This window comes from Zootoca vivipara, chromosome 8 (assembly GCF_965207765.1).
Source record: "Zootoca vivipara chromosome 8, rZooViv2.hap1.1, whole genome shotgun sequence".
Lineage (NCBI taxonomy): Eukaryota > Metazoa > Chordata > Lepidosauria > Squamata > Lacertidae > Zootoca > Zootoca vivipara.
In genome coordinates, this window is record NC_142591.1 from 83,692,821 (window position 1) to 83,718,553 (window position 25,733).

The window sequence follows — 25,733 nt, forward strand, 5'->3', positions numbered from 1 at the left end:
CCTTCATAATTTCTTTGACAGAAGCCTGAGCAAGCACCTTGCAGAAGGCACACAACCTATTCATAAAATTAAATATATGTTTACTTTTGAGAAGCTGCAGTTACAATCCCTGGGCAAGGAAGCCCCCTTTGCTTTTTAGGCTCTGTGTAATGTGGCTCCGCCCACTGGCCCCACCCCCAACATTGTGTCTGCTGCTGGCCATGTGTTCGGGGGCAAGGACCAATCCAGGGAATACAATCGGTATTCAGTTGTTGTGGCTTTCGTTTCTTTTTAAAATTTATTTATTTACATCAACATAAATCATAAAAACAAGATTACAAGGAATCTCCTGTACTTCCATCCTCCCTTTTGTGGGTCCTATTATCAATCCTTTCCTCCTGCTTTTTTTTATGATAATCCAAAACCTTTACCTCTTCCACTATGTCCAGAATTCAACCTTAAACTACAAGTGAGCTATTCCAATCCTACTAACGATTTTAACTGTCTTTAAGATAAGTTATAATTTTTACCCATTCCTTGTTAAAATCTTGGTCTTCGTGATTTCTGACTTTTCCAGTCATTTTAGCCATTTCACCATAGTCCATTAATTTCATCTGCCATTCTTCTTTGGTGCGAACTTTATCTTCTTTCCATCTCTGGGCCAGTAACATATGTGCAGCCATGGTCGCGTACAAAAATAGTCTTTTCTGCTCCTTTGGGATTTCGGCACCTAGAATTCCAAAAAGGAAGGCTTCAGGCTTTTTAACAAAGGTTGTTTTCAACATTTCCCCCCAGCTCATTATATATGTGGTGGAATTGTAAGGCAGTAAAATGATTTTGGGAAAGGATATGTAATGATATATAATCAATTGTTGTGGCTTTCAGTCCGCACTCAATATATGTTATTTCCTACAAAAGGAGAGAGTACTGTTGTGCTTGAATCCTGCTCGTGGGTTTCCTACAGCCATCTGCTTGGCCACTGTGAGAACAGGATGCTGGACTAGATGGGCCATTGGCCTGATCCAGCAGGCTCTTAATTGATTACATCCCCTCCCCCACCATCGTTTGCATTGCATCTCCTTTGCATTGAAATGATCGGGGTGGAATAACTTAATGGCCATGTAACATTCATCATTAGTTATGTAATCTGTGTCATTTCCCTACATCAGGCAGAGAGATCGATAACATTGTTTTTTGTGAAATGTGAACTGCAGCAGAGAAGAAACAGTGGCACGTGTGACGAATGCGGAGTGGAATGGAAAAGGATGCCTTTTCACATCCTTACCTGACAACGTCCCCCTCTTTTTTCGGCGAGCAGCATTGAAAATAGTGTATATGCGCAATATAAAACACATATAACAATGATTAACAGTTAAACAGTACAATAAAATAACCAATAAAAGCTGCCTGAAAACATTAGCGCATAATATATTCACAGTCGCTGAAAGCAGCAGTAAAACTCGAAAACATTTTTTCATCTCTTTATGGGATTTATAACAGGAGCTACCTTCAAGGAGCTTGGGGTGGTGTCTCCCCCTCCCCCATTTTATTCTCATAACAAACCCATGACATAGGTTAAGCTGGTCCAAAATGATAGAGCTTGATCATAGAATTATAGAATCATAGAGTTGGAAGAGGCATTGTTTCCAGGCCTTTGACCATTTTGGTTGCCCTCTTCTGGACACATTACAGCTTGTCAGTATCCTTCTTGAACTGTGGTGCCCAGAATTGGACACAGTACTCCAGGTGATGGCTAAGTGGAGATCTGAATGTGGGTCTCCACAGTCCTAGTGAAACACTTCAACTTCTGCATCGCAACGGTATTCCCATTTCTCATAGTGACTTAGAGCCATCAGAGCACAGGGAAGGCCATGCAGCAGAGGGAAGTCTTCAGGTACCCCTGAAATCTAACAATGAAGCTGGCCAGGTGAACCTTTTGCAGAATTGAGTATCATAAGGTGAAAGGCCATCACAGATATATGATTCTCTATCTTATCGGCTTTATCTGGCTTAAAGAGGGCACCAAGAGGAAGACCTCTCCAGAAGTTGTGGAAAAGGGCATTCCTTCAGTTATGAAAGACCCAGTCCAACTAGGCTTTTCAAGGTAAGAACCAACATACTGGAAAAGGCTAACATAGCTGACTGGGGCTCATGGTGGCTTTAGGGTTAGGGTTAATATTATTGGGTTCTCCATCGGTCGGAGAATATAACAGAGGCCAACCAGAGAAGTTTGAGAAGCAAAGCCTTTATTTTTGCTGTTGCAACAGGGTCCTTCCCCTCACGCAGGAGAACAAGGAAGAAACCCAGAACAAAAGAACACCTCCACTTTTATCAGTTTTCCCATCACCAAGAAACACCCCCCAATACATCATTCCTACATCACAGCTATGTAATCAATACCTCACAAAAAAGGAGGGTTCAAGGTAGAAATCTGAGCACTTTTGACACCTCTCCTAGTCCTCCTCTCACCCCTCCCAGGTGTGAATTCCTAAACACAAAGAGAAATTAATATTTTCGTAAGAGTTGATCACTGTCTTTTGTCCAGAGGAGTCTTCCATTGTGAATGAGATTGCTAGCAGTCTGGCACCATTGATGGGGAAATGTCCAGTTGGCAGAGCCTCCAGCTTACAGGATTATGGCTCCCAAGTTGCTAGTCATGTGGAAATGTGTGTGTGTGTGTGATTCAGTGGGGTGGGGGTGGGGAATTCCTACAACAAGATGATATCACTTTAATTCTGGTCAGTTTGGGAGAGTCAAAATGGTTTTCAGACCTGTCTTCCTGTACTGTTTGCTTGGTTGTTGTTTTTCTGCTGCTCCAGAGAAGCGGACACGGAGCAATGGATTCAAACTACAAGAAAGAAGATTCCACCTAAACATTAGGAAGAACTTCCTGACAGTAAGAGCTGTTCGGCAATGGAATTTGCTGCCAAGGAGTGTGGTGGAGTCTCCTTCTTTGGAGGTCTTTAAGCAGAGGCTTGACAGCCATATGTCAGGAGTGCTTTGATGGTGTTTCCTGCTTGGCAGGGGGTTGGACTGGATGGCCCTTGTGGTCTCTTCCAACTCTATGATTCTATGATTCTATGGTACATTTATGAACCTTTATTATATATGCATGACCGCAAAATTCTTATAACAATACCAAGCAGTATATCTTCCCTATCCCTAACCGAGCTCAGAAACTTGATGCAATGCCCTGTGTAGAAGCGAAGCTCTGTTCAGCAAAAAAGATGTCATTTCAAGCCTATCACCAAAGAAAGACCCACAGAGTGTGTGCTGCAGTAGCCCATTTAGCAGCTGGTCTTTGGACTCTGCAAACTGCTAAGGTGTTTCTCTTCTCTTCTCGCCTCCCTCCTCCCCTCAAGGCAGCCTACAATTAAGTGCCTTTGCCAATGCAAGGAGTGTCATTTCCTGCCGAGATGCCAGAAACGAGACACATCCCCATATATTTTATTTCCTTGATATTGTTAACGGGAGGATTTTCCACCCGCAACATGATCTCTTCCAATCGGCTGGTGCTGAAAAGCTGGCAGACAGGGCAACTAGTTATCTTCACCTATCAGGAAATGAGCCTCAGGGGACAGGGAGAGCCTGCAAAGAGCAGCAAGAGATTAGATTACCTCCCTGCATGACCTGCAGTGCAAAGAGAGAGAGAGAGAGAGAGAGGCATGTCAGACAACAATAATAATCAGAGAGATGGGATCTGTTGCGCAGCTGGTTGCTCAGGTGTAAGGTTTGGGGGGGGGGCGTATCCCCTGCAGGGGCTTATGGCAGCTAAATATTGGACAGATGAATAGCAGGGGAATAGTAGATGACAAGGAAGCATTTATGCTGTCGGTTCTCGTCTCCGCAGTTAGTTACTGCCTACTGTCAGAATTTGTTGACTTGTGTCTCTGTGCCCTTTGGGTCAAAGTAGACGTGTTGGTGGCAGTGACATTTATTTGACCCACAGCTTCTCTTATCTGTGCCTAAAAGAGAATGCTGCGGTACAGACGGAAGTCCCTGGGAGTCAGGGAAAAAAATATTTATGTATGCAAAAACGGCGGCTGGAGTTTTGTTAGCCCGAAAATGGAAAGTGAGGGAGCTCCCAGGCAAAAGAGAACCGGCAACTTAAGATGATAGAATATGGAGAACTTGCAGGTTTAACGCAAGGAATAAGAGAGCAAAAGGAACCCATTTTTTAAAAAAGAAGAGTGGAAAATACTTATTGAGTATTTGGGAAATAATTTTACGCGGCTGAAAACGCTGGCAGCATTAAGAGAAAATCAACAGAGTAATTAATGTCTTGAGTGATGTAAAAGGGGAGAACGGATTAAAATGGTTACAGTAAAATATGCAGGTATGGTAGATCAGCAAAGTGAACCAGGGAAGGAGAAAGATGGAAGTCATTGGATATTTAACAGTATGTAAAATGTTTATTTCGAGATGTAAAAATGACAATTCCATTATTATTATTATTATTATTATTATTATTATTACTATTATTATTAAAGTGTATTCATGGGCTTGGATTGGGTTTGATGGAAGCTAAATCTTGGCTCACACTATTTTATTTATTTATTTATTTATTGCATATTTATGCCACCTTTTCATAGAACTGTAGAGTTGGAAGAGACCCCAGGGGTCATCTAGTCCAGCCCCTTGCAATGCAGGAATCACAGCTTAAAGAATCCTGGCCGGATGGCCATCCAACCTTTACTTCAAAGCTTCCATTGGAGTCCACCACTGGTCCATTTTACTGTGGTAAAATCAGCAGCTCTTAGCATCTGAATGTTCTTCCTAAGGCCACCCAGCAAGCTTTATGGCCTAGTGGGGCTCTGAAACCAGGTATTCTCAAGTCCTAGGCTCCAGGGTTTTTTCTTCTTCTCTTTGACCTGTGTTCAGTACCTGCATTATCCCCCACCTCCTATACACTTTGTGATGCCAAAAAAGTCCATCTAGCTCAATATTGTCAACCCTGACTGTTCATTGTTTCTATCAGGGACTCCTTCCCAGCCCTATGTGAAGATGTTGGGGGCTGAATGTGGGACCTTCATCTTTCCAAGGAGATGATCTGACATTGAGCGTTCCCCAAATGATGCCAAATGGGTGTGCAGCCCCTGCCTTATTTGGGAATGGGGCTGCCATGTGATTAAACAATCATGTCTTGCTTGCCAAGGTGGTATTGGCTGCATCCTTTCACATATCATGTGGTCAGTAGTTCCTTCGAAGACATATAAGGAATAATCTGGAAAGAATTGGTTTTCCTGATGTTCTAATGGGCAGTTCTCTCCCCCCCACCCCCCTCCCTCTTGGTCACACGCATGCATCCATGCACACAATATTGCTTCCCAATTATAGCTACATAAACCCAACCACTCCAAATGATGCCAGTACACCTTAAAGATATATACGGATTTTAATAAATGGGTTGAAAATAATTATATTTGATGTGTGAACTGTCTTGGTGGGAAAAAAAACATCAGTCCATTCATGTCACTTTTTAAATTAACTGCAGTGTGGAAGGGCCTCAAGGTCTTTTAACATGTAACATAAAGGGAAGAGAGAAAATTGTTGTGTCCATTTTTGAGCATGAAATCTTCTGTAATGTCCCGGTTTGTGCTGCATTTGACAAGACCTCTGAGGATATGGAGTGTGTATTTTCTCTGATCCAGCCAGGGAGATCCATACTTGCAGCTGACAACAACGACAAAGACAACAACAACAACAACAACAACAACAACAACAACAACAACAACAACTACTGCTGGAAGGATTTTTTAAATTTTGCTTCGACTACGTCAGACCAACATGGCTACCTACCTGTAACAACAACAACTGTATCTGAAGAAGTGTGCATGCACACGAAAGCTCATACCAAAATATAAACTTAGTTGGTCTTTAAGGTGCTACTGAAGGAATTTTTTTATTTTGATTTGACTCAGACCACCACAGCTACCTACCTGTAACAACAACAATGTTATTTATATTTTGCCCATCTCACTGAGTTGCCCCAGCCACTCTGGGTGGCTTCCAACAAAATGTAAAGGAACACAACAAAACAAAACACCAAACCAAACACCAAAGAGGGCTATCTTCAGATGTCTTCTAAAAGTCATAAGGTTTTTTAAAATCTGTTTGACATCTGATGGGAGGACATTCCACAGGGCGGGCACCACTTCCAAGAAGGCCCTCTGCCTGGTTCCCTGTAACTTCATTTCTTGCAATGAGGGAACCACCAGAAGGCCCTCGGAGCTGGCCTGTTATGGTAGTCCTAGGTAAAGGAAAAGGTAAATGATCCCTGACAGTTAAGTCCAGTAGCGAACGACTCTGGTGTTGCAGCGCTCATCTCGCTTTATTGGCCGAGGGAGCCGCCATTTGTCTGCAGACAGTTTTCTAGGTCATGTGGCCAGCATGACTAAGCAGCTTCTGGTGAAAACAGAGCAGTGCATGGAAACACTGTTTACCTTCCCGCTGTAGCGGTACCTATTTATCTACTTGCACTTTGATGTGCTTTCAAACTGCTAGGTTGGCAGGAGCTGGGGACCGAGCAACAGGAGCTCACCCCGTCGTGGGGATTCGAACCACCGACCTTCCGATCGGCAAGCCCTAGGCTCAGTGGTTTAGACCACAGTCCTATCAAGCAGCAAGCATCAAGTCCACACATCTGGAAGCTGCTATGGTGTCACAGAGAAAGAGCTCTGCTCCCTAAGTAATTTTGTTCCCGACATTGTAGTGACTTACTATGACATGTTCAAAAAGAAAACCACCCGATTCTAATAGTTGGAAAGTCAGAGTTGGAAAAAGAGGGTGAGTCAGCAGAGCAAGAGGCTAACCAGTTGAGGAATAGGTTACTGGCTCTGATGTCGGTGACCAGGAGTTCATTGAAGTTGGCTTTGGCAGGCAGGAGCCTGCTGGACCAGATGTCACAGCACTAAGGTCCAGAGAAGCGGAGCAGAGACACCTCCCTCTGGGCCAAAGTTGCTGAGTGCCTTCCACACTGCCTCACCAGCAGGGAGCTGACTGAGTGGGACAAGTCAAAACTCAAAGGGTCTGCAATTATCCAACAAATGGGGCAGAGCCTAGGAGACCTGGACTTGAGGCAGAACCTCTGGTCATTATCAGACCACTCTGCTCACCGGGAGCTATCCATGGTTCTGGAGCCACTGGCCTGCCTCATTCCCTTGTGAAGTAATAGCATTGCTAGGCACCAAAGAGACTATCTCCCGACCATAGCTGCCAAGTTATCCCTTTTTTAAAGGGATTTTCCCTTATGCTGAATAGGCTTCCTCGCGAGAAAAGGGAAAACTTGGCAGCTATGCTCCCGACAATGAAAGCTATAAAAAAATGGAGTAAGACGAGATCAGCACCTGTCTGTAGAAAGTAAGCAATAGGGAAAGTAGGAACATTGAAAGATTTCTCATCGTAAGTCACAGCATTGCTGGGTCTAGATTAGTTCCGCCTACACTGACTGGCAGAATGTCTCTCCAAGGTTATGGACATGGGGCAATCCAACCCTACTTGGAGGTTGGTAGGGAATGATCCCGGGGCCTTCTGCATTTGTAATAATTTAATACCTTCTGTGAGCCGTATAAAGCTTTCTGTGCTGGAATGAAGGTGTAGAATACATTCCGATGAGTTAATTGGTATTAAAGGGTGGGTAAGGGTATCTTGGTAACCAAAGGTGAGTTATGTAGTAATACAGAATTAATTAAACCCCACAGCAAATTTTGTTCACTTTCTTCAGTGTTAAAACACCGAATAACAGCTTGCATACATTTTACGCTCCCAAATTACAGTTTCTGGGTATTAATTTTATTTGAATGACGGGAAACTACATATGAATACTATAGGGAAATTATTTCAGTCTTGATTAGAATCCCTGGGACAAAATTATATTGTGATGCCTGTGCAAGCTTTTTTTCTATAAAAGATAATTTATAGATTTGTAGTAAGTTGGTTTGGGGTATAAATATTATTTTCTGGAGATTTCAGATGAAGACAATAGGCAGACTATTCAGAGTAGGGTTGCCATATTTCAAAAAGTAAAATTCCTGATACCTACAAAGCTGTTGAACTTTTTTTTAGGAAGGCCCCCAACATGGTTGGGCTTTCTTTTTAGGAACAAACCGCAAAACCTCCCCCAACATGTCAGGAATTTTCCTGGCATATGGCAAGCTTAATTCAGAGGGTTTTTCTGACATAAAGTAAGGTCTGTATGCCCTACAGATATATTAACTTTTCTAAATGCTGGCTTCATTTTAACAAAATTTACAGAGAGGGCTCATTATTGGAAGCTGTAAAGAACCAAAATTTTGTGATGAAGATCTTTGATGGGCATTCAGGTGTCATTCACAATGTTTTATTCAAATACTCTCTTGACAGTTACATGGGGTGGGGTGGGGTGAAGGAGATATTGTGAGGTGAATCGGTTCATTTCCTGTTGGATAGATTTGTGTGTTAGTAGAAGATAGGAACACCCCACAAAGACACAGGTGTTGGGGGCAGTAGGACTTGTCATATCAATTGCCAGGAACCACAGGTGTAGCAAGTGCTGTTATGCTCAGGTCCTCCTTGCAGACTTCCCAAAGGTTCATTTTTTTGCCCACTGTGAGAATAGGATCCTGGCCTAATACTACTTTGGTCTGATTCAGCAGGACTCTTGTTATGCTTTTAAGGACATTCTGCAGTGTCAACATACAGCATCCTTATGACATGAAGTACAATCAAAACTACTTAAAAATAATAATCCCTGAGTATGTTTCTCCACTCAATAAGTGAGACACCTGTCCAAATATATTAGGCCTTGGGGGAGGAAGCAATATATAACCATACGCTGAGGATCCTGGCAGCTCTCTTGTGCCTTGTGCCTACACTTCATTCTCTAGCTCATGGGACTGCCATTTCCACAAGATCCAATTTTTGGTTGTCTAGGGAACCATTTCAACATCGCTCCAAACTGCTTGTGCGTCAGGGAAGGGCATAGTGTTTTCTGTGGTTACCTGGCAACTTCAGGGGGTTTCCTGTTCCCAGAGCATGGTCAGAGCTTGATGTATTGCAGTTGTCTGCTCAACCTAAGTCGGTATCGGTGTAAGTACCTGGAGTGAAGACCATTGGGGAACTCCCATGCACTCTACCTTTCAGATCTGTGGTGGAAGAATGGTGGAATATCAATGAACTTCTCGCCAGTGTCCTGGATGTATCTGATGAGAATCAAGCTGTGTGAAAGCCATCAGAAGCTTAACAGGAGTCAACACTGTGATGCAGCAAGCAAGCAAGTAAACAAACAAACAAACACAATTATAAGCTAATGCAATTCTGGGCTGCATCAACATATGTACAGTAGTATCCAGATCAATGAGTGTAATAGTATCATTTTATCCTGCCTTGGTCAGACCCCACCTGAATCCCACAGTCCACTTTTGGGCACCACAGCTGAAGAAGGATATTGACAAGCTGGAATGTGTGTAGAGAAGGGAAACCAAGATGATCAAGATGTGTGTAGAGAAGGGAAACCAAGAGTATGGGAACCAAGCCTTATGAGGAACGGTTGTGGAAGCTGGGTATCTTTTGCCTGGAGAAGAGATGACTGAGAGGTGATATGATAACCATCTTCAAATATCTCAAGGGATGTCACGCATGGAAGAGGGAACAAGCTTGTTTTCTCCTGCTCTGGAAGGCAGGTCTCAAAACAAAGGAATCAAATTACAAGAAAGGAGATTCCAACTAAACATCAGGAAGAACTTTCTGGCAGTAAAAGCTGTTCAGCAGTAGAACGGTCTCCCTTGGGAGGTGGTGGACTCTCCTTCATTGGACATTCTTAAGTAGAGGTTGGATGGCCATCTGTCATGGATGCTTTAGTTGAGGTCCCTGCACTGCGGGGTTATGGACTAGATGACCTTTGTGGCTTCTTTCAATTCTGCAATTGTATGATTCCGTGATTCTAAGAACATAGCGGCTAGGAATCACATCCATTGATCTGCCTATTTTGGCTTCTGGCCCTTCCCATCAATGGCATGTGGCCCCTGCATGGTTGCCGAGATAGAAATAAGTGAAGCCAGCAACATGTATGATGCCACAAAACTAGTATCAACCAGATAAGGGGGGACCTAATCCTGACGGTTAGAGTGAAAAACAATTCCAGATAAGGTACATGGAGGGCTCTGCACACATAGTAAACATGGGCTGAAGTTGCATTTCAAGGTCTGTGGTTGGATGAGAGACGGTGGAGCAATGCGGTGGCACAAACTGGCCGGCCAGAGGATAATAATGATTTTCATTTATTTATTTATATGCCGCCGATCTGACTGGGTTGCCCCAGCCACTCTGGGTGGTTCCCAACAAAATATTAAAAACACAATAAAACCTCAAGCATTGAAAACTTCCCTGTACAGGGCTGCCTTCGGATGTCTTCTAAAAGTCAGATTGTTGTTTATCTCTTTGACATCTGGTGGGAGAGCGTCCCACAGGGTTGAAACAGTCAAGATGACCTAAGTTTGCCTATATAGTGTGACCTAATGGAAGGCTCTTGCAGACTCTGTCCTGAAATGCATTACGGAATAAAGTCTGACTGATTGAGAAATTGGTGTGAGCAGCCATACTTTAACCCAAGGTGAATTTCCCCCACGTTGCCCACAATGAAATTTGGCCTGTGGGGTGAAGGAGGGTCCCTACCCCTGTTGTGAGCTGAACCTATGGCTGCTGTTTTAGCATCCATGGCTATCTGCACATGGACACACAGCCTCCAGTCCCAGTTAGCCTGCATAGCTTCATTATTTCCAGCAATCCATGTTGAGCTCTGATCAGAGTAAAGAATGAGTTAATTGGGGGGGGGGGCTGTTTAAAGAGCTCACCCAGCTGGCTTTTGACAGCTCCTTTGGCCATTACCTCCTGGCTTGAAGGTGCAGGAAAGAGAAGCTGACCCCCCAGGGGGCAAGGATAGAGCTTTTAAAAGAAATTACTGCTTGGAGATGAGTCAGCAAGATACTTTGTAGCATTTGCCACCTTCCTGGCAAATCTATCATTTAAGGTCTTCTGGAATGGCTGGAGGAGAAGACATGGTTTCAGGGGGGTGGGCTGGGCTTTGAGTAGTGATTCGAGACCTCCAAAAAGGAATGGAGGTCTCCCAAGGCAGCCTTGCAATCCATTCATTTATTGGGGCTTGTTTTTAAGAGGTTTTAAATGAGCACAGTGGAAAATGTCACTGAGAAGTGTTGCCGTTTCTATACACACAGCATTAATTGCATAGATTCAATCCCATTAAGTACAATTATTTCATTTATACGTTTGCATATTTTATAGCAGCATTCAACTGCCTGATCTTTGAAGCGCACCACTTTCCCCGCTCTGAATTAAAACTAAAGCCAGATTTCCTCCTCATGAGCCTTAAGGTTCACATATAGCGTGTGCAAATATGACCTGGTTTGATTTTGGAGGAATCCACCTGCTGTATATCTGCATGAGTCACTGTTCTTTTCTGATGCGGGTTGGAAAGAGGCAATCTCAGGACAATTCATTCACGCACAGATGCAACAGGGAGCCTATGTTTGGGGGCAACAATTTTGCTGTCTCTCTGATCCTGTCACCCCCAACAGAGATTTACCCATCCCAAGCAGTGGCAAACCTATGGATATTGTCAGAGTCACAGTGGACACCCCCTTCTGTGGAAGGGGTTATAAACTGGGCTGTGATTACCCTTTCCCCAATCTGAGACCACATCTGAGATTTCAGACTGACCCAAATCTCACAGACCTACTGAAATATACTCGGAGTCGAGAGTGAATTTCATGCTCTTTATTCAGCTCATAGTCATCAAGGAGAAGAAGAGAAGAATACCCTTTTCCCAAAACCATCTGCTTATATACATTGCTTACACAATGCGCTTTGCGTGATTGGCTACTTCAGGGCTACACCTGTGGGCCAATCAGTTTGTGGATTGACTTCTGCCAGCAGCATGATTGGCTGCTCCTGCAGGCCAATCAGGTTGCGGATTCACTTCCACCTGAAGTTGGATTGGGTGGCTCCTGCGGACCAATCAGACTGCTGATTCTGGATCCTATTGTTCTATGATTCAGCTCAGTACATAACACCTACCATTAGATAGAGTCAGGAAACAGTCCCAGGTGGCAGATACCGGGTAGCCTCCCCTGGTTTACCTCTCGAGGCCCACCCCTAGCCATTCCCCTTGGTTGCCCCACATCTTCTCCTTGTCACCTTAATCTGGCCTGCTGCCTCATGCACAGAGGGAGATATGTTTATTTGTAAAATGTATATCCTGCTGTTCATCATAAATCAATCCCAGGGCAAGCTGCGAGATACAGAAACGTAACACCAATCAATACACCCATTCCGAAACAATTGGTCATAAAATTCAGCGCATAACCAGCTTCCATCTGTCAGTCTGAACACCTTAGTTCATATTGTTCTTTCACTCAAAAACAGGCAGGAAGAAAATGTTTTCAGCTGGTACCAGGAATGGGCTGGAGTTGGCACAAGCCTTGCTCCAAGAGGAAAGATGTTTCATAGCCAGGATGCCACTGCTGAGGAGACCCTATCATAATTTCCAGCAACCCAGCTTCTTGCAGTGATGATATAACCCATAGGGTGTCCATAGCAGATCTCAAGTTACCACCAGGGCAATACAGGGAGATGTATTCTTTCAGGTAACTGAAATCTAAGCAACTTGGGACTTCATACAGCACCTTAAATTGGGCTCAGTAGCAAACAGGCATCCAGGGCAAATATTTAAGGACTAGTGTCATATACTGTAAGGTAAAAGGTAAAGGACGCCTGGACAGTTAAGCCCAGTCAAAGGCGACATTGGGGTTGCGGCACTCATTTTGCTTTCGGGCTGAGGGAGCCGACGTTTGTCCACAGACAGCTTTCCAGGTCATGTGGTCAGCAAGACTAAACTGCTACTGGTGCAAGGAGGACCGTGATGAGTCCTAGAGCACACGGAACCACCATTTACCTTCCCGCCACAGGGAATTTACCTATTTATCTACTTGCACTGGCATGCTTTTGAACTGCTAGGTTGGCAGGAGCTGGGACAGAGCAATGGGCGCTCACCCCGTCACGGGGATTTGAACTGACGACCTTCTGATCAGCAAGCCCAAGAGGCTCAGTGGTTTAGACCACAGCACCACCTGCGCCCCTGTCATACATATACTGCAGTCTATTATAGTCACTCTTGTAAGCTGCATGTTGAACTATGTAGCTGAAATATCTGAGCTACCGCCAATGGCAGCCCAACACAGAGCACATTACAGTAGTTTAAGTGTGAGGTTACTAGGGGCATGTGTTACTGTGGTCAGATTATCTCCGTCCAGAAATGTCCAGAACTGGTGAAACAGATAAAGTCGCTCTGTATCACTGAAGCCACTTGGACTTCTAGAAGCAACCTTAAATGATGCATCTGATCCTTCAGGGGAGGTGGAGGGTACAGCTGTATCCAGAGTTACTGTCTGGTTGAGCGCTTGTCCCACACAAGACATGGAACGCTGGCAGTTTAAGTAGCTGAGGTTTATTTCTCAATAACAGGCTTACAGCAGTCCAAGCTTCCACAACTCATCCTTCACTGTCGGAGTCAATTGACTCGACTGGCTTCTGACCCCTCCCATGGCCGGATATACGCCACATCTTTCCTCACCTCCTGCCTCCTGCCTCTGCTCTAATCGCTTGCTCTGCCTCCTGCTTCTTGGCAACTCAGGTGCAGCCAATTCCTCTTCCTCTGGAGATTCCTCTCTGCTGGGCAGTTATTTAATTCCTGCACCTGAGACTCACCAATCCACAGCACCTCCATCATTCTGGGTTTCAGCTTCTGTCTGTTCATCTATTGCTAGAGCCAGTTCCACCCAAGTCCCATGGGAAGAAGAAACACAGCTATCCCGTGTTGAAGAGTCAGCTGCCAGCCCCCTCAGTTTCTCCATGTGGAAGGGAAAGGGGGCACTACCTTACCCTTTGATTCAGGCAGGAAAATGACTAGGGCCAGCCCTGATCCTTCTCTACTTTTGATGTAACTCTTGCCCTCCACTCGCCTATACTTAGAAGTCTTGCACGAGGCAACAGTTGGGAATAACTGCAAGAGGATGGGCAGAGGAACAAGAAGTACACTTTCCCTAATACTTTATTCTCACCTCAGGAAAAAGCTCTCCACGAAAAACACTGCGGCAAAAATGTGATAAGGAATCCTCTCCATTTTGACAGGCTGCCCACGTCTGACTTTCAGAGAACCGCTTCTACAAAGAGCATTGCAGAAACAAAGACCCCTATAGCTTTACTTTCCTCCTCAAAGGGAGGCAAGGGATACTGAGAACATTTCAGGATGAGCATCATGTGTTGGAAGAGCATCCATTAAGATCTGGGGCGAGGGGCCCTTTCTGCCCCCACTTTATCTGAAAGTTCAAATAAATGAAGCTTTTCAGTCTGAAACCATGGTGTTCTCTTAGACTAGGGCAGAAATTAGAAATTGTGTTTTGATTCTTAGATGCCTATGTCTGGGGGGTGTCCTCTGATTTCAGGGGCAACCCACCACTCTCCAAACCAGTGCCAAGTTAAGTAAAAAGGAGCTCTGGACCTTTAAGAGCACGGAGGCTCAAATTAATAGGGCAGGTCAGTTTATTTGCCTGCCTACTAGTTTAACACTGTTCACTTTGATGGGTAGGAGCTCCTCATGGTCTCAAGCAAAGGTCTTTAAACATCATCTGCTCCTTCAGGGTAGGGAAGCAGTGGCCCTCCAGATGTTGTTGGACTTCAACTCCCATCAGCTCTAGCCAGGATGGCCAATGGTTCACAAATGATGTGACTTGTAGTCCAGCTTCTCCACCCTTGTGCTACTGATTGTTCTTCAAAGAAAACCCTGGAGATTCCAGTGATCAAACTTGGGACCTTCTGCATACAAAGCATGGTCCTCTAAGCTAGATTCTCTCGCTTCTATACACTCCTACAAAGAATGCTAATTACTGACTATTGCTTTGGTTCAGAAGGGAGGGAGGGAGGGAGTCACTTCTATGTGAAGATTCTGGTTGAGGTGCACATTGGGATGTTCATCCCACTATGCATCCCACTGGATTGATTGAGGATGGAGAACGTCCACTTCCAAGTGTGCATGTTGTGGCTACAGATCTAGCCCATCTACTCAGCAGTATTTTCAATGGGATATGTGACTGCAGTAGGACAAGGAAGTATATTGCCTTGATTTCCCAAGGAAGAGGTCCATGTAGCAGAAAGATAAGAACATAAAAACAACCCAGCTGGATATGTCCAGAAACCTGTCTAGACCAGCATTCTGTTCTTACAGTGGCTAACCCCTCTAGAAACTCTACAAGCAGGACATGAGTACAATACAACTCTCCCTACACTTTGAAAGCACAATGGGTCAATTAGAAGCTATATGATCAAGGGTCTGGAAACCAGGCCTTATGAGGAGCAGTTGAAGGAGCTGGGCATGTTTAGCCTGGAGAAGAAGTGAATGAAATGAGATACGATAGCCATCTTAAAATAACTAAAAGGTTGTCACAGGGAAGATGAAGCAAGCTTATTTTTTCCTACTCTGGAGGGTAGGACTTGAACCAATGGCTTCAAGTTACAAGAACAGAGATTCCGATTAAACGTCAGGAAGAACATTCCGACAGTAAGAGCTGTTCGACAGTGGAACAGATTCCCTCGGGAGGTTGTGGACTCTCCTTCCTTGGAGGTTTCTCGGCAGAGGTTGGATGGCCATCTGGCATGGATGCTCTAGTTGCGTTTCCTGCATTGAAGGGGGTTGGACTAGATGACCTTTGGGGGTGCCTTTCAGCTCTATGATTCTATAGGGGCATCACCAGTTCTTCTCTGAACAGGCATTCAAGTGAAGGTTTGTGGTCAGCAGCTTCCACATTCTTGATCCTACCTAGCTGCTCTGTAGATTTTGGACAGGGAACCTCCCTGCAAAACCCCAAAGGTTTTGAGTTTGGTGGTGTGTGGTATCACTTTGACTAAGCATAGTTCTAATTGGCAATCTAAAAAAGAAGCAAACAACAACAACAATTCACCTGTACATTCCAGAAATCTACTTATAGATTACATGCATTCTTTATTTGTTTTTTTGTTTTGCAGAGGTGCCCACCAGGAGCTCTGCAATCTCCCGAGAGGAACTGAGCGTCTCAGAGAATTTATTTTTACACTGGAATAGCTAAAGGTGAGCTTAGTCTGAACGCCTACACACGGGCAGGCTCGCATTTTCCAAGGAGGGAGAGAAAAATGGAGAAAGGAATAGGTTTTTAATTTGCTCAAATGAAAAGCTTGAAATTACCACCTACAGGCAGGATGGTGTTTTAAATCTCTCCTAAGGAGCTGATGGGACTGAGACCCTTTAATTGCCATCAGTATCATTACACCCACTTGTTGGCGTGTATGTGGGGGTGCTGAATGTTAGAACTTGATGGGAGGGGGAAGAAGGAAACCTGATATCATAAATGAGTGGTTGTGCAAAAGCTCCTGGACATGGCTTGCAAGCCTTAGCAAAGCTGGTTTCTCCCCACTCCCTTCAAAACCTCTGAGAATCTTCTCCTTGACGGAATTGTCTGGAGATATTGTTTAGGTAAGTAACAGCAATGGCTCAATAGGAGTATAGCATCTAGATCTAGGGAAGTAATAGTACCACTGTATTCTGCTCTGGTCAGACCTCACCTGGAGTACTGTGTCCAGTTCTGGGCACCACAGTTCAAGAAGGATACTGACAAGCTGGAACGTGTCCAGAAGAGGGCAACCAAAATGGTCAAAGGCCTGGAAACAATGCCTTATGAGGAACGACTTAGGGAGCTGGGTATACTTAGCCTGGAGAAGAGAAGGTTAAGGGGTGATATGATAGCCATGTTCAAATATATGAAAGGATGTCATATGGAGGAGGGAGAAAGATTGTTTTCTGCTGCTCCAGAGAAGCGGACACGGAGCAATGGATTCAAACTTCAAGAAAGAATATTCCACCTAAACATTAGGAAGAACTTCCTGACAGTAAGAGCTGTTCGGCAGTGGAATTTGTTACCAAGGAGTGTGATGGAGTCTCCTTCTTTGGAGGTTTTTAAGCAGAGGCTTGACAGGCATATGTCAAGAATGCTTTGATGGTGTTTCCTGCTTGGCAGGGGGTTGGACTGGATGGCCCTGGTGGTCTCTTCCAACTCTATGATTCTATGATTCAAGTCTCAGGTCTTGTCAACTTTGTTCGCTCCAGTAAGATGCTTCACCGAATATAGCATCTGTTTCAGTTCAAGTTATTACAGCCATAGGCCCATATCTACGTGACAACACAGCATTCATCATGCAACTAACAAAACAATTTGATAAATTTAAAGCAGCACACAAATTAATTAAAATTGAGATTAAAATTAATTCAATTAAAACAACCAAATTCAATAAAATCCATATCATCCAAACCATAATTCAGCTTCTACCAAATAAAATTGCAAATGCACAGCACAGTTCTAGGTCCCTTTAGTAAGTGTTAATATTGGTAGACCATCAAAATCATAGAGGAGTCTGTTTTCCTTCTTATAGAACAAGACTTTAGTCAGAAATCTAGCGACCATAAGGGATCTGGATGGGTCCTCATCATTCAATAGGTATAATAGCATCCGTTTTGTGATAGAGACATTAAAAACAATTCTAATGTTTTGTTGCAGGACCTGGATGTGAAGGACCACTGACTGCTGCCCCACGTGGTGAGCTGCAGCACTGCAGTTTCTCAGTGGTGTGAGACATGGCTGACCACTGCCCCATGTGGCAAAGATGCAGTACTGCAGCTTCTCTGATTGCTGTCCTGTGTGGAGCTTCTCGGTGAATAAAGTTCTGGACCATGGGTAGGCAAACTAAGGCCTGGGGGCTAGATCTGGCCCAATCGCTAAGGCCTGGGCCAATCGCCTTCTAAATCTGGCCCAATCGCCTTCTAAATCTGGCCCGTGGACAGTCTGGGAATCAGTGTGTATTTACATGAGTGGAATGTGTGCTGGAGAGAGAGCAGTACCCCAGCAGGAGACACTTGAGAGTCCCATGGACTGCAGGGAAGATCAAACCTCTCCATTCTGAAGGAAATCAGCCCTGAGTGCTCACTGGAAGGACAGATCCTGAAGTTGAGGCTCCAATACTTTGGCCACCTCATGAGAAGAGAAGACTCCCTGGAAAAGACCCTGATGTTGGGAAAAAATGAGGGCACAAGGAGAAGGGGATGACAGAGGACGAGATGGTTGGACAGTGTTCTTGAGGCTACGAACATGAGTCTGACCAAACTGCGGGAGGCAGTGCAAGACAGGAGTGCCTGGCGTGCTCTGGTCCATGGGGTCACAAAGCGTTGGACATGACTAAACGACGAAACAACAACAACAACAACAACAACAACAACAACAACAACAACAGGTGTGCTTTTATTTAAAATGCATCTCTGGATTATTTGTGGGGCATAGGAATTCGTTCTCCCCCCCAAAAAAAATAGTCCGCCCCCCCACAAGGTCTGAGGGACAGTGGCCCGGCCCCCTGATGAAAAAGTTTGCTGGCCCCTGTTTGGGACTGATTACCCAGGCTGACCACTGGTTGTTCTAGGGCAGGCAGGAGTATATGAGAGCTTCCTGGCACAACAGAATTTTACTTGAGTTCTGGAGTGTCTTGTCTTTCTAATCTTAGTCTTTCATTATAACTCCTGGCTACTTTCCTGGTGCTGCCTTCTGAATAGGAGTAGGAGACACCAAAAACACCACTGGAGACCTCTGGGGTAACTTCAGCAGCTCTGCTGAAACAAGTCTGTAAAAAGGCTATTGCATGTATTCAACAGGATCCAAGTGGGAAACAAGCACCTCCATATAACTCTAAGTAGAGCACATTCTCAGGCTCCTGAGAACATCACATGCACCAGAGCTAATTTTAGAAGCTGGAGCACTATGGGAATTGTAGTTCATACAGCGACCTCCAACCGCCTGATTCGAAAGGCAACATCTTCAATGTGAAATTGGCTTTTTGCAAAAGGGAGCTGGGGGAGGAGCTCTTTGGAAAGAAAGCTTTGCATAACCCAAAGGGGCCATTGTGAAAATCCAAAGCTGCTCTACTCAGAAGCACCTCCACTGGGTTGAAAAGCCTAATACGAAATTATGTTTTCGCCCGAGGTCTTCAGCTGAACCTCATACTGTATTATAGGTTGTTCCTTAATTAGCTTTTCAAACACACTACACAGGGTGTTTTTTTTCTCCAGCTCCCATCTCACATGCCTCTTAATATCATTTCATTTATGAATCTCAAAGCCTGCCCGGGAAGGCCTTGTTAATAGAAATGAATCAGCCAATTAAATGAGCTTAACGCAGTGTTATGGCTGGGAGTGGAAATTCCGGGGAACACAAAAACCTTTCCTCCCCACCCTTCCTGGGGAAATGGGGGGAGGGGCAAAGCCTGGTTCGTATCACTTCCTGGTTCGTATGGAGAAGTCGTTTCCTATGGAGCCCAGTAATGAAAGTGCGCAGCTGTATTGTGGCAGCACCAGATGTTGAAACTTTGCACCTTAATAATTTTGCGTCTGCGGCATCAGCCCTTGTGGCCCCCTCCATGCTATGGCACTGGATGACACAGAGGACTGACCACATGAAATTAGGCTGAGAATTCCGCTCCACTTCCCAGTGGGGAGGAGTTGTGGTGGACCGCGTCGCAACCCACTCCCCTCCGGGGGGCAGGGACGTTGTTCCGCGCCACCTGGGGGATCCCGGCCACATCATCATTCGGCCGGCCAATTGGCTGGCTGGAGGGGCATGGCCGGGACCAGTTTAAACTGAGCCACGACCCTTTCGGGAACCCAAGGGGGAGCTTGACTTGTTTTGCATCGACGGGGCTCCCCCTACCGGTGGTTCACCCTACCAGACTTCCTGCGCAGCGGGCAGGAGTCAGCTATAGCCTGGTCTACTCAATGCCTAAGCCAATACCGCTCACATTCCGTAACCAATAAAGTTGTGGCCTAAATTTGCCCAATAACATTCACCTTATATCCCGTGTCTTAGTGTTTTTATTCCTCCCTGAGGGGGTGGTTACGGGGTCTTGACATGCAAACACTGGTTCCTCAGCCATATTATAATATGTCACAGGCTATGAGATTTCAACAGCAGTATCCACTTAGGCCACTGATGACCAAGCTTGGCCCTCCAGCTGTTTTGGGGCTACAATTCCCACCATCCCTGGCCACTGGTCCTGTTAGCTAGGGATGATGGGAGCTGTAGTCCAAAAACATCTGGAGGGCCAAGTTTGGCCATCAGTGACTTAGGTGAATCAGGTCATGTGCAACTGCTACCCCCCCATCTTATAATTGCACCAAGTAACCGTAAGACGGTGGCAGGGCTAACTTTATGGTTGTTGGGCAAGGGGCGGGGGGCACCATGCTGAAATCTCAGTGGACGAATGGTGCTGCACATCAGGAGAGAGAAGCAAAGGAGAAGAAGCGTCACCCCCATGATTGGCACTAATTGGCTAAGTTGCTGGCAGGCTCTTGGGAGTAGATGGGCTGATAAGGGGACCTGCAGAAATAGCGGCCCCCTCACTGCTTTAGGGGACAATCTGACTGATAATAGCAGGCTGCCTTGGTGAGGAGGGCCTGGGCCTCGCCTGAGGAAGAGGAGGGAAAGGACAAATTGCGGTTAAATAATATAACCCCCGAAAAGCAGAGAAGCAAAACACAGTGACAGGGAGATTGGTGCTGCCGGGTTTGCTGTGACTCAGCTGTTTGCGGAAGGCTGAGTCAGCACAGCGTTCCCCCTTTCGCACCCCGATGCATTCTTAACTTTCCCAAACCCAGTTGAAGAAAGTGACACATTTTATTATGTAAGAGGAGCTTTCTCACCTCCAGGTGCTGCGAATAACGCTGTGTTGAGCTGAGGGAACACTTGTTATGTTCTCTCTCCCCCCCTCCCCGCCTGCCCCGCAATCTGATTAAAAAAAAATCTTCCAGTGCAAATTTATTTATTTTACACCTGATGCCTGTGGCTGAGCTTGAAAAGGGAAATACAGGACAGTTTTTGCTGAACTGGTAGATTCCTCTTTGCCTTCCTGAATGGGCATCTGACCAGTCATAAATGGGTTGGGTAATTCCTTGATGAACATTTAACAGTGAAATGTGTCAATTCTAAAATTAGGAATTGCAGCAAATACTCCAGTTCTTCCCAGAAACTTTGCAGAGTACTATACAGTGTGACATTGTAAGATCATTTGGGAGATGCTACTTGTGGCATTGAACCCTACAGAATTCATAGAGTGGTGACATGAAAAAATGGCATTTTCTGCTGCTGTGCCTCCTCTGTGAAATGCCCTTCCCTCTGCCATATGTGACAAGAAAGCCTCAGTTTCTTCAGATGTCTTGAAAAGACTTAAGAACATACGAAGATCCTGCTAGACGAGGCCACTGGCCCATCTAGTCCACCATCTTGTTCTCGTAGCGGCCAACCAGATGCCTGGGGGAAACCTCTCCCACGGTTTTCAGCAACCAGCATTCAGAAGCATTGCTAGTTGCCATTGATAGCATTCTCATCCGTGAATTTGTCTAATCCAGGCATCCCCAAACTTCGGCCCTCCAGATGTTTTGGACTACAATTCCCATCTTCCCCGACCACTGGTCCTGTTAGCTAGGGATCATGGGAGTTGTAGGCCAAAACATCTGGAGGGCCACAGTTTGGGGGTGCCTGGTCTAATCCTTCTTTAAAGCCATCCACATTGGCCATCACTGCCTCCTGTTCCATAATTCCATAGTTTATGCACTGCATGAAAAAGTTATTTCCATTATCTGACCTGAATCTTCCAACATTCAGCTTCCCTAGACATCCATGACACACACACACACACACACACACACACACACACACACGGCATAGAAGGGCATAGAATCAGAGAATTGGAGAGCTTGAAGGGATCACAAAGGATCATCTAGTCCAGATGGCCATCCAGCCTCTGCTTCAAAACATCCAAGGAAGGAGAGTCCACCACCTCCTGAGGGAGTCTATTGCACCATCCAACAGCTTTACCCTCAGACAGTTCTTCTTCCTGATATTTAGTCATAATCTCCTTTTTTGCTATTTGAATCCATTGGTTCGGGTCCTTCACCCTGGAGCAGCAGGAAACAAGCTTGCTTCATCTTCCAGGCAACAGCACTTCAGATATTTGAAGATGGCTATCATATCTCTTCTCAGTCTCCTCTTCTCCAGGCTAAGCATACCCAGCTCCTTCAACCATTCCTCATAAGGCTTGATTTCCAGACCCTTAATCATCTTGGTTGCCCACATCTTACAGCTTGTCTACATCCTTCTTAAATTGTGGTGTCCAGAATTGGACACAGTATTCCAGGTGTGGTCTGACCAAGGCAGAATAGAGCGTTACTATTACCTCCCTTGATCTGAACACTATACTTCTTTTTGGAGTAGACATGGGTGGTGCTATGGTCTAAACCACTGAGCCTCTTGGGCTTGCTGATCAGAAGGTTGGCAGTTCGAATTCCCGTGATGGGGTGAGCTCCCGTTGCTCTGTTCCTACTCCTGCCAACCTATCAGTTCAAAAGCACACCAGTGCAAGTAGAAAAATAGGTGTCACTGTGGTGGGAAGGTAAACGGTGTTTTCATGCGCTCTGGCTTCCATCATGGTGTTTAGTCATGCAGTTTAGTCATGCTGGCCACATGACCCAGAAAGCTAACGGTGGACAAACGCCAGCTACCTCAGCCTGGAAAGCGAGATGAGCTCGACTTTGACTGGACTTAACCTTCCAGGGGTCTTTTACTTTTCCCCCTTTACCTTACTTCTTTTTGGGGAGCATGTTTTCGGGACCACATCGGTGGAAATTTCACACAGGAATCCCCAAATATACGTGTCTGTCAGCTCCTGTGTTAACACGGAATGATCTTCCTGAAATTTCTCTAATTCTTTTTAAGAGCCATCTATGTTGATGGTCATTGCTACCATCCTTGAAGACTTAAAAAGAGAGATCTGGAACTTCCGGTTTTGACCGCGGGTCGCGATCAGGCTAAAAACGGGAGCTCTGTAGCCCCCGAACTAAAAGCTGGCAAAAGCGGGGGGTTTGCAAGGCTAGCGACCCCCCACGAAGGGACAAGAAGGTGATTCTTGCCTGAGGAGTCGGCGGTGCCCTAAAGGTTCTCCCGGAGACCTTCAGAAACATCGGAAGGAGGGGGAGAAACCGGGCACTGCGACGGAGAAAGAGCACGGAGACCAGCAAAGCCGAAACCCGACGCGATCGTGCACGGTAAAATTCCTTATCACAAACCCTTCTAATTAATCCCCCCGGGCGAGAGAGAACTGTGGACAATTTTGAGAACGTTTAATGTTTAAATACCCACCCACCCCCCACTGAGACGGAAGGGAAAATCGGAAGAATAAACAACACAAAGTGGGGTGTGAGAGAGAGCGGGAGAGAAGCAAGAAGCGCTGTCAGGGGGTGACCAAAAAGAGCGTAAAGCTGGGGACTTTTTTTTAACGCAAGAAACAAAACGGAGCTGATCCGAGCTTTGAAGAATAAAGCTACATTCATCTAGAACTGAACCAAGTATCTGTATGTTTTTAAACAGCCCTGTGTGGAGGAGGGGAGCGACGGACTTAAATTGATCCCTCTTCTTTGTACATATCACCCCCGCGACTCCTTTTATATACGTGGGGGAGGTTTCTTAAAGACTTATTTAAGCCTATTCATCCTTTTTCTCATGAATAAAATCTTAAATAAAATGGCGACGGCTTTCTAAATTGAAACATGACTAAGCAGACAAGGTTACAAAGAAACCAGAAGTGACGTGAATTACAACATCAGGACATCTAGAGGAGGAAAGCTTATTGCAATCGGTAACAAAGTGACTCCCAGCGGTTACAGATTGACTTCAACAGTCACAATAACGCTCCTGAGGTGTATAAGTCAGAGAGCGACATCGTGTGGTCAAACAAGGTTTGGCAGGACAACCTATATAAAATGAATAAGCAAAAGAATCTAGCAACAGGTACCTCCAATCAGAGAAGAACCTCATTAGCAGAGCATGAATTGGACCTCAGAGAGCTGATTTTAAGTCTCAAAAACGACATAGGAGAGATCAAGCAAGATTTCAAAAATGACATAGGGAAAATTAAGCAAGACCTCTCAGAAATTAAACAGGAGATGAATGAAAGGATAAAAAAATTGGAAGATAAAGTAGAAAATATGGAAGGAAAAATGGACTCTAGCGAAAAAGAAAAACATGAAATAAAAGAACAAATAAACAATATAGAAGAAAGGTCCAATAAGGCAATGGAATTGACCCAAGAGATAAAAGATAAAAACCAATCACTGGAGACAACGTTGAAAAACATGGCAAAAGAGAAAAGAGAGGGGAAGAAGGATTTAGAGAAGATAAAGAAGGACATGGAAGAACAAAACGCCGCCCTAGAAGCATCGCAAGATGCTCTTGCGATGATGCAAATGAAATTAAAGGAGAAATCCCTGAGATTCAGGAACATTCCAGAATTACCCAACGAAAACATAGAAAAACGTCTAGTAAGCGCCCTGGCAAAATGGCTAGACCTAGAAGAGCTTGATGTCGAAACTAGAATAGAGGAGGTCTACAGAGTTAACTCTAAAAAAGCGAAAGCAAACAACTGGCCGGGAGATTGTCTGGTATCATTTACGAACATGTGGCTAAGAAACAAAATTCTAAAAACCAAAGCACAAAAAAAGCTGATTATGGAAGAAATGGAAATATACATTATGAAAGAAATACCACCTAGACTGGTTCACAAAAGAAAAAAATATTTATTTCTGGCTAAACCATTAAAAGCAAAAAACATCTCTTTTAAATGGGAATACCCCCAGGGAATAGCATTCTCCTTCAAGGGCAGATGGAGAAGATTTGACACGCCAGAGGCAGCGGACAGATTTTATAGAACTTATGCACAAGACCTGGGGGGAGATAAATTAAAGACAGTTAAAGATCAAACCCAGAGAAAGGGAGATGATATAGAGGATCTCAGCGGGGAAGAGCTGGAGGCGGCTGGAGAAGTAGAAGGCGAGGAAGAAGACGAGGAAAAAGAAGATGGACAACTATTAGAATGACTGACAATACCAACAAGCATAAGCTTTATCGTGATTATTTTTACTTTTGATGTTGTAGGCAATAATTAAGAGGTAAATACAGAAAGTACAGTAACTCACTTCAACAGATTTATAGTTAATGTATACCCTTGTTTCTGCTTGGTTTAGAGATATAGAATAATAATAATAATAAAAAATAACTGAAAAAAATAATTTTATTTTATTTTATTTTCCAATACATATATTTAAATTGATATTTAATAAATATGAATATGCGAATAATTTCTTGGAACGTGAACGGCCTAAACAATAAAAAAAAAAGAAATAGGGTGGGACATATATTAAAAAGACAAAACTTAGATGTGATCTGTCTCCAGGAGACGCATATAAATAGAAAACATGTTAGAGTGTTAAAAAATGATAAATTGGGAGTGGAATTTGTTGCAGCTGACGCAAAAAAGAAAAGAGGGATTGTGATCTATATAAAAAGTAAATGGAACCCGGAATTAATTTGGACAGATAAAGAGGGAAGAATTATTATAGTAAAAACAGTAATTGAAGGGGAACAATGGTTTTGGGTGGGAATTTATGCACCCAATGGGAGCAAGAAAGAATTTATAAAAAGATTGGGAGATCAGATAATGAACTACGTAGGGGAAAGACTGATACTAATGGGAGATGTGAACGGTATTGTAGACCCAGAGTTAGATAAAAATGGACGGAATAAAGGAAA

The 25,733-nt window shown here is 44.5% G+C and overlaps 1 long non-coding RNA gene across 1 annotated transcript in view; it reads right to left on the reverse strand.

The window, feature by feature from the left end:
• Positions 1-316: 316 nt before the first annotated feature.
• LOC148684924 (uncharacterized) overlaps positions 317-25,733 on the reverse strand; it is a 51,624-nt gene continuing 26,207 nt past the window's right edge. The window contains exon 4 of the long non-coding RNA XR_015951318.1: positions 317-709. This is a non-coding gene — a long non-coding RNA (uncharacterized LOC148684924). The remainder of the gene's footprint in view (positions 710-25,733) is intronic.